This window comes from Octodon degus, unplaced genomic scaffold, assembly GCF_000260255.1.
Source record: "Octodon degus isolate 3935 unplaced genomic scaffold, OctDeg1.0 scaffold00015, whole genome shotgun sequence".
NCBI classification, from domain to species: Eukaryota; Metazoa; Chordata; class Mammalia; order Rodentia; family Octodontidae; genus Octodon; species Octodon degus.
Window position 1 is genome coordinate 15,523,394 of NW_004524591.1, and position 8,842 is coordinate 15,532,235.

At 43.7% G+C, this 8,842-nt stretch overlaps 1 pseudogene; it reads left to right on the forward strand.

The window, feature by feature from the left end:
* The first annotated feature begins 4,132 nt into the window (after positions 1–4,132).
* LOC101561329 lies at positions 4,133–4,639 on the forward strand (annotated as a pseudogene).
* The last annotated feature ends 4,203 nt before the right edge of the window (positions 4,640–8,842 follow it).

Consider the following 8,842-nt stretch of genomic DNA (forward strand, 5'->3'; position numbering starts at 1 on the left):
AGATGTGAACTACTTCTTACTAGCTTGTAACAAGATAAGCTCAGGAACTGAAAGCAGGCATTTGGAATTGTGTGTAATTTGGCGCGTCATGACTTCCCAGGGCATAATTTGTGGGCATCTCTCACTCCATAGGGTAAAGGTGTCCTCTGGGCTGTCAATTTCATTATGAGAGTCACATGTCATGTGAGGTGCTCACAGACCTGCACATCATGCTGTGACAGACTGAAAACATAAAGCCCTCCTCAGGCACCACAGTGAGTTTGAGAAGCACAACCTTCTAGACCGTCATCCCACCCTGCCTCAGTGGCCCATGAACGAGTCAGGCTCACTGCATCTCACACTGCATCTCTTGTCCCCAGTAAGCCCCAGAGCAGGAGACAGGGCTACAGAGACTGGGCTTTTGTGTAACACTTCACACCAGGAGGCTGGGTCAGTTCAAGATGCAAGGAGCTTAGGCTTTTTTGAGTTTGGAGGCCTGGATGAAGAAACTACCCATTCAGAACCAAGGATGCCCAAACTTGGGTGAGAGGTGAATGGGATCAGTGAGAGAGTTGGTGCTTCTCAGTGAGGTTAGAATGGACTTCTCTATTTCAGACGCTAGAGGAGGCTTAAAACTCAATGTATAGCTGACTGTGGTGGAGCACACCTATAATCCCAACACTCTAGGAAATTGAAGAAAGAGGATGCTAAATTCAAATTCAAGCCCAGCCTGGGTAATCTGGCAACTTAGTGACCACCTGTCTCAAAAAAAAAAAAAAAAAAAAAAAGGCCGAGGATTCAGCTCAGTGTGGAGTCCCTAATTTCAGGCCCCAAGCCTGCCAAAACCAAAACCCCCAAAGCTCAGCACACAAGATTTTCAGTTACCCTTATGTCACCTGAACTGAGGTCTGGAGGATGCGGCTCAGTGCCTAAGCTTGGAAGCTGGGAAATGACTCAGACTGTAGGTAGAGGCCAAGGGCAGCCCCCTTGCCCTCTGGTGCATCCCAGAAGGCAGAGCTGAGAAAAAGGGAAAAAAGCTAAAGATCAACATCTACATGAGCTGGCATTTCTTTTATCTTTTGCTAAACCTTTTTATTAAAATTACCAAAGATCTGTTTGCTAGTGATCAGGATTCAGCTGTTCTCTGCCTTGAATTACAGGAGCCCCTAGAGTGGCTAAAAGGAAGCCCATGTGGGCGGGGCCTTCCCTGGGTTTTCAGAGCTTGATGAATGTGCCTCAAATTGACTTTGCTAACTATCTTTTCAAATGGATCTCCTGGTCGTGCTTCAATTTTACTAGCTATGATTTATTTGTTAATATTTTGCACTTCCAGCTCTGATACAGCCAGTATTCCTTCTAAGCCTTGTATCAATTAGATTGCTGTCATAGGGATTTAGCATTTTTTTTACATGTTTAATATGTCAAGGCCTGATAAGCAGCCATCAGCAATGTCTGTTTACTTCTCTGGTCCCCACTGAAGTCTGCGCTCTTCTAAGGCCGTCCTCAGTCAGAGTCATCCCAGGAAGAGGTTTTCATCATCTTACGCAGCATCGCACCCCCAAAGCCAATGACTGTGGCTTCTCCTTCTACAGTCTCAGTTACCCATAGTAAACCTCAGTCCCAAAATATTAATTGAAAAGCTCCAGAAATAATTAAAAATGTTTAAATTGTGCATCTGTTTTAGTTTAGATCTGAAGTGTCTCTAAGAAAACTCATGGGTTTGAAAGATGATTGCATCACGGGGCTCTGTGCCCATCTGGGGATTCACACTGAATGTGCTGCTGTGTGGCAGCGGGGCAGGTTGGAGGCTCATCACTGAGGGTCTACTCTTGTGCCTGGCTCCTTGCCTCTGAACAGCTTTCCTCTGCTGTGCGCTTCCGCCATGCCATTTCAGCTGTGGAGCCAAACGATTCTGGACTGAACTTAGGAGCCTAAACAAACCTCTTCTTTAAGTTGACAGTGTTGAGTAGTTTGTCCCAGTGACAGAAAAGTGGCTGAGACAGCACCGTTCTCAGTAGTGTGCTGAAAGCTCACATCATCCTGCTCCATCTCACATAGAATATGAACATAAATTGTCTCTTTGTCCAGTGTTTCCACGCTGTATACACTATCTTCCTTTTAATCACTTGGCACCACTGTCACAGCAGCACAGAGCATATGCTTAAGTCAGCCTTATTTTATCTAATACTAGTCCCAAAGCACAAAAGAACTGTTAATATGCCAAGAAGAAGTTGCTAATTGCTGCCTTTAAGCAAAAAAATGAAAACTCTCAACTCAATAGGGAAGAAAAAGTCATGAGCTAAGGTTGCTAAGGCTTGGAGTACCTTTACCTCAAAATAACAGTGAGGCCAATACAGCACCCCCAGGATTCAATCCCCTTCCAAAAGTCTTGTTTGTGAGCACATGAGACTCTTGGGGAACATCTAAATATAAATCACAACACATTGTATTGTTATAATCATCTATTTTATTACTAGTTATTATTAATCTCTTGTTGTTCCTAATTTATAAAGTAAACATTACCACAGAAGAAGCAAAGGAAGCATAGGATTTGGTGCACACAGGTTTCAGGAAATCATGGTCTCTATCATATCACGTACAGGTAACAAGACTGCAATATCTACAAATATCTGTCAGCTTGTTCTAACAGCTTCCAGTCACTAATTGGAAAGCCCATCCTTAAAATGCTACCATCTACCACCGAGAGCCTTCCAGTTGTAGAATAAACCACCCCGCAAGTGCTGCAAACTGGCTGAGATATGGTGATGCTGTGGACTGCAGATAAAGGTATGAGTTTCACACCCATCCACAAGGAAAGCAGAAAGCGGTGTGGCATGGGGCTTCACATTAGAGTCAGAAAGAATAGTATTTGAACCTGTCCATGCAATGCTTTTGAATGAAAGTAGCAGAAAAACCAAGTCAAACTGGTCTAAGAGCAGAGCTGGTAATACCAGGACTCAGGAAGTTGAGGCAGGAGGATGGTTGCAAGTTCGAGACCAGCCTTGGCTACATAGTGAATTCAAGGCCAACCTGAACTTCACAGTGAAACCCTGGAGAGAGAGAGAGAGAGAGAGAGAGAGAGAGAGAGAGAGAGAGAGAAAAAAAAAAAGAGCAGAGAAAATGTAGTGACTCAAACTGGGCCAAAGATAGTTTCTAGGTCCAATGTTCCAGGGATGCTGGTAGCTTTTTCTCCATTCTGCTGCTCCAACTTCATCTTCAGACTGACTTCTTGATTTCCCTCAGGATGCAACCACAGGATGGTTGCAAGCAGCAAAGCAGGACCATCAGCTTTTTCATTAGAAGCCAGCAGAGGAAAGAGAAGTCAGTGACTTTAACATGATTGGTTGGAGAAGTTCCCTATACTGATGCCTGGTTTATTGGAATTAATTGCTATCCAAAAGGGATAGGATGATAGAATCACCAGGGTTGGTTTGAACCAATCATAATTACTCAGTGAAGTTGAGATAGAGCTGATTATAGCAAAGCCAAAATTATACTTCACCTGAAGGAGGTAGGAACAGACAGCTGAGAAACCACCGTACTGCTTTCTTGCTCAGAGTTCCTTGGCCTAATTAGATAACCACTCTGAGTCTCAGTTTTTTATCTTTGAAAGTTGATGACCTCAGCATCCACCTCCCTGGTTGTTGTAGAGTCAGCAGTAAGCTAAGGATAGCAAGAACTTTGTGCTGGTCCTAGCACATGGTCATTTGTTCAATATGAGGGAGAAAGATAAGATATCCATTGTAGTTAGACGCCACATTCCTTCATAGGCTAGCTTCAGAATGGGTCTTTATTGTGTATGAAAGTTAAATGGCTAATAAAGGATGACAAAGACTTTATTCAGAAAGTCCATTCATATGATGATTTATCAGGACATAATTTAAGCGAAAAAATTCAAGTTGAGCTATTCACCCACATGCAAGGATATTTCTGAGTACTGAGTTTAATAATAACAATTTTAAAGCCAGGAAAATCAAATGAGGAAAAGACAATGCAGGAAACAGTGTACAAGCAGTTGTAATGCATTGAGCAATTGAAGAATAGTACATTGTGCACCTCATGTGAACTACGAGGCCTTGTATTGGTTTTACTCTATCTCTTAGTACATGAGGAGCTGAAGATACAAGACACATTAACATGTTTGCCCAGCTTTTCACCATCTTCTGCCTTGACTGTCGGCTGCCACCATGAAGGTCGAGCTGTGCAGCTTCAGCAGATACAAGATCTACCCGGGACACGGGAGGCACTACTCCAGGACTGACAGGAAGGTCTTCCAGTTTCTGAATGCAAAATGCGAGTCTGCATTCCTTTCCAAAAGAAATCCTCGGCAAATAAACTGGACTGTCCTCTACAGAAGAAAGCACAAAAAGGGACAGTCGGGAGAAATTCAAAAGAAAAGAACACGAGGAGCAGTCAAATTTCAGAGGGCCATCACTGGTGCATCTCTTGCTGACATAATGGCCAAGAGGAATCAGAAACCAGAAGTTAGAAAGGCCCAAAGAGAACAAGCTATCAGGGTTGCCAAGGAAGCAAAAAAGGCTAAGCAAGCATCTGAAAAGACTGCCATGGCTGCTGCTAAGGCTCCCACAAAGGCAGCGCCTAAGCAGAGATTGGGAAGCCTGGGAAAGTTTCTGCTCCACAAGTTGGTGGAAAACTCTAAATTGGCAGATCAGATTTTCAAATAAAGATCTGTAATTCCAAAAAAAAAAAAAAAAAAAAAAAAAAGATGTTTGCCCAAAATCAATGTGGTTAAGTGATATAGATTGGATTTGAGCTCAAATTACTATGAGTAGTTGAGAGTAATCTAGAGTTCTCTGGCCAGCGCAAGGGCCTGCGTTCAATCCCTGGTTCCTTAAAAAAAAAAAAAAATCTAGAGTTCATCTCATGGTTTCTTTTTTAAAACTACTCACAAAGGAAGGTTCACTTGTTCATTCATTCATTCATTCATTCATTCATTCATTCCCTCACTGCACTCTCAGGAGATGACCCTGGAGCCCCTGTTGTGGGCCAGAAACTGCTGATGTTTGTGGGGGAAATGAACAGGACACAATAATTGCTTTATGGACCCCACAGTAGTCAAGTCATGGGACACCGCACGTGTTTCAAAAGTTCCCCAGTACAAGGTGCACGAGGGCATGGCCAGGCACTCTGCTCAATAAAAGGAGATACCTGGAATCGCTAGTACTGACTGAAGACAGCAGGTTGGGAAACAGCCTTCTTGAGGCCTGCAAGACACAGGAGGCTGCTTCCTCCTTCTCTCTCCATTGCCCCCATCAACTTCTCCCTAAGATGCTTTATTCTTGAGCTATCTCAGAATAGAAGATGTGGGCCAAGGAGATAACTCAGTGGCATAAGCACCTGCCTGGCAAACACAAGGTCCTGAGTTCCATCTCTAGTACCGGGAAAAAAAAAAAAACGAATAGAAAATGTGGGTCACCAGAGGTTACCAGAACCCTGCTCCAGTGAGGTGATTATTTCAAAGGAAAATGGCTGTGACCAGTGCAATTCATCCAGAATCTAGTATCCAGAATCGAGTCCAGAAGACATGAGAGGGTCTCCAAATTCATGTTATCAATTCTGTTCAATTCCTCCAACTGCATGGAGACAGCCTGGGAGCTGTGCATTGTGCTTGGCCTTGAGCGCTGGACCTGGGTACTGGGCACTGGGTGGTAAACATAGGCAAATGAATAAGCATACAGTGCCCCTGGGCTCAGGAGTGCACAGGATGCCAAAGCAGACAGATCCACACAGAACATGATATGCATGTTATCAAGACTGGTAATCTTTAATATGGCTGAGCAAGCTATTAAAATGCACGCTAAAGTTTAGAGAATAAGCCCACACTGGTGGGTACACACTGGCTATTCTGATTGTCCATCCTCTTTTCCCCGAGTGTTTGCCCACAAGGGCAATCCTTCTACCCTGACCTCTTAGAAAGCTCCCCTCTCCTCAGTTACACCCCAAATCCCTGTTATCCAAAACCTGGGGCCTGTACAGCAGCCATCCCTATTCATTGGTCTGACTCTGGGCTGTACTAGTTATTAAGTATTATGAGTGGTATCCTGAATAAAGGCACAAACCAATTCCTTCCTGAGTTCAGAATAGGGAGGAAAAGTCAGGACCACTGGAAGGAGAAAGCCTTGGAGAACACGAATGTGTATGAGCAAAGCACTTGCTGCTTCCTTGGGCCCTTGTGCACACTTCAGCTGGGCTCCCAGCACCTCCCCAAAGTCTTCTCATTTGCTCCTACGCTGTAGTGTTCCTGAGTCCTCAGGCCTCTCTGCTCATGGTTGAAGTTAGCCAACAGGAGTTGCAAGGTCAACACCACAGGGATGCAAGATATTGGGACCTGTTTCCTGGGGATCAGCTCCAGGGTCTTCTGCATGTAGCTTTCTGTTGTTTTTTGTAGGAATGAAGTACAGCAACGAGATGGGGTTCTTTAAACAGGTTATTGAAATTCTATTCTTGAGGATAATTATATTCCTTAGGCATCAAATTTTTAAAAATCTTGCTGATTTAAACAAAGGGCAAGAGTCAAATGGAAAATAGTACAAAGTAAGGCACAGCTCTGTCTCTCAATGGTCTCCATGAGACCCCTGTCCTTTCCATGCTAACACTGTGCTGTCCTCATATCAGTGCCACTTATTGTTGCAGCATGGTAGGCAGCATACAAAAATCATAAAAACCCACCTTGTGTGCTGTTTCTTTCCTTACCATGGACACTGTCCCAAATGTCTCCAGTTGTCCTACCTACCTAGCTCAAGGTCTGTAGCAGGTCACATGCTCACCCCATCAATGGTACCATTGATGGACTTTCAATCAAGATTTTCTCTGGAGGTAGGACATGAGATCCTTTTCTAAGACTCAGAGGATTCTTCCAGGGAACAAATCTTGTGGGTAAACAGTAATGTCTGCTATGGGAACCTACTGGACAAAGAAAGTGGAACTCAAGCTCATGATGTTAGTGAACACAGAGGGCATATGGGAGTGTGTCACCAGCACTAGACATAAAAAAGCAAAGGGCCACAGAGGGCAAAAATGTAGTTCAAATGCTCTATGACCTGGGTCTTTGTTTCAATTATTTATTGTTGTGTAACAACCACCCCAAAACTTGGTACCTTAAAACAACACCCATCCATCATTGCTTACTGGTCAGCAGGTCAGCCCAGGGCTTCTGCCAATCATCTGACCCTGTCTGAATGCTCTCATGTCTACAAGAGTGGATCTAGCTTGGTCTCTACTGGGACAGCTCATGCTGGCCCTACGTGACCACACACCCTCCTCCCCCAGCCTAGATTGGACTTGTTCATCAGCACCCTGAAAAGTTCCAAGGGAAATGCAGAAATCTAGGAGGTCTCTTGTGACCTGGACATGAAACTGAGACACAGAAAAGCCTTGTTCTACTGGCTGAAAGCAAGTCAGAAGACCAGCCCCAAAGTCATATGGTAAAAGGGGGACCTGTTAAGAATGAAGAATCTTGGCCATTCTGATTGGATCAAACTATTCTGATGGCCTTTGAGAGACATTTCTTTACACTAGAGTTTCATCATTATTGAAATGAAGCTAAGAGTAGCATGTGCTTCAGCATCTTGTTGAGAATTAGAAGTGTATAACACAGTGTTGGGTACACAGTAAGCCTTAAGTAAATACTAGCCTGCTTTATGCTTATATTCATGATCTTAACCCATGCTGATATCATTATGCTTATTATAATTATTATGATGACATTGATTTTTAATTTTTTTAAATTTCATGATGACATAGAGTATCTGTCTTCTGGGTTACAATTCCCTGTAGGATACAAGTCTAGTAAAATGGTTTTCAGAAAGTACAGACTTCCTGGAAACCCTAGTTGGCTCCAGATGGCTGCTAATCAGAGAAAGTTGATCTTGGATGGATCTCTTCTGTCTTTCCACACTGCTCAGTGTCATTCTCTCTAGGATTTTGTTGTCCTCACTTATATGTGCTCTCTGAATCATTGTCTGTCCCTCAATTGAAACCAATGGAGGAAGAAAACTATTGTTATTTCAGCAGAAACTATCCATTTTGTCCAATACACCCTCCTGAAAGAGAGAAGCAGGCTTCCCTCACAGGACAAGGGAATATCTGTACCTTCTCTTTGTACATTTCCAGTACTCTGGAGATGAAGATGATGATGAAGATGATGATGATGATGATGATGAAGATGATGATGATGATGATGATGATGAAATTCAAGGTGGCCAGGGTGGGGCAGCAAGCTAGAGAAGGAATATCTTGATTCCTCTCATACTTCCAACCCAAAGTCTCAAACCCAAAGAACTCAAGCCAGTTGGGGATTTCTTGGAAGAGGTGACTTATCTCTTTCTTCAGCATAGAAAGGGGGTGTTGTTGTAGTTGTTGTTATTGTTGTTGTTTTAATGGCTATTTTGTTCCTGATGGCCCTGGCCTTGGTGCCTCAGGCAGATGCGGAACAGGCCAAGGAGGAAATACATACCAGCGCTTTCCTCCAGCCCACCTGCTAATTTCATTTGCTACCACAGTCTTCCCATCTGCTGAGGGATGCAACTGGACAACTTTCCAAGTGAAATCCTCAGCCCGTTGTGCCTCAGACTCAAACAAAATCAATGGCTTGATCAAGACTCTGTGGCAGAATGACAGGGCAGTGCTGCTATTTGCTTTGTTCAAAGGTGCTGTCTCCCAGGAGCCTATTCTCTGCCTATCTGTCCCTAAGTTTCTGTTTATCTTCCTTCCTACCTCGTTTCCTGGCCCTGCACCATTTTTCTTTGTCTTTCCGTATTACCAGGCACTATATTTCTGCCTCCCAAATGCACTGGTCTCACCAGACACCTTCCATATATTATGCTGCCACAAGGCTCACTGT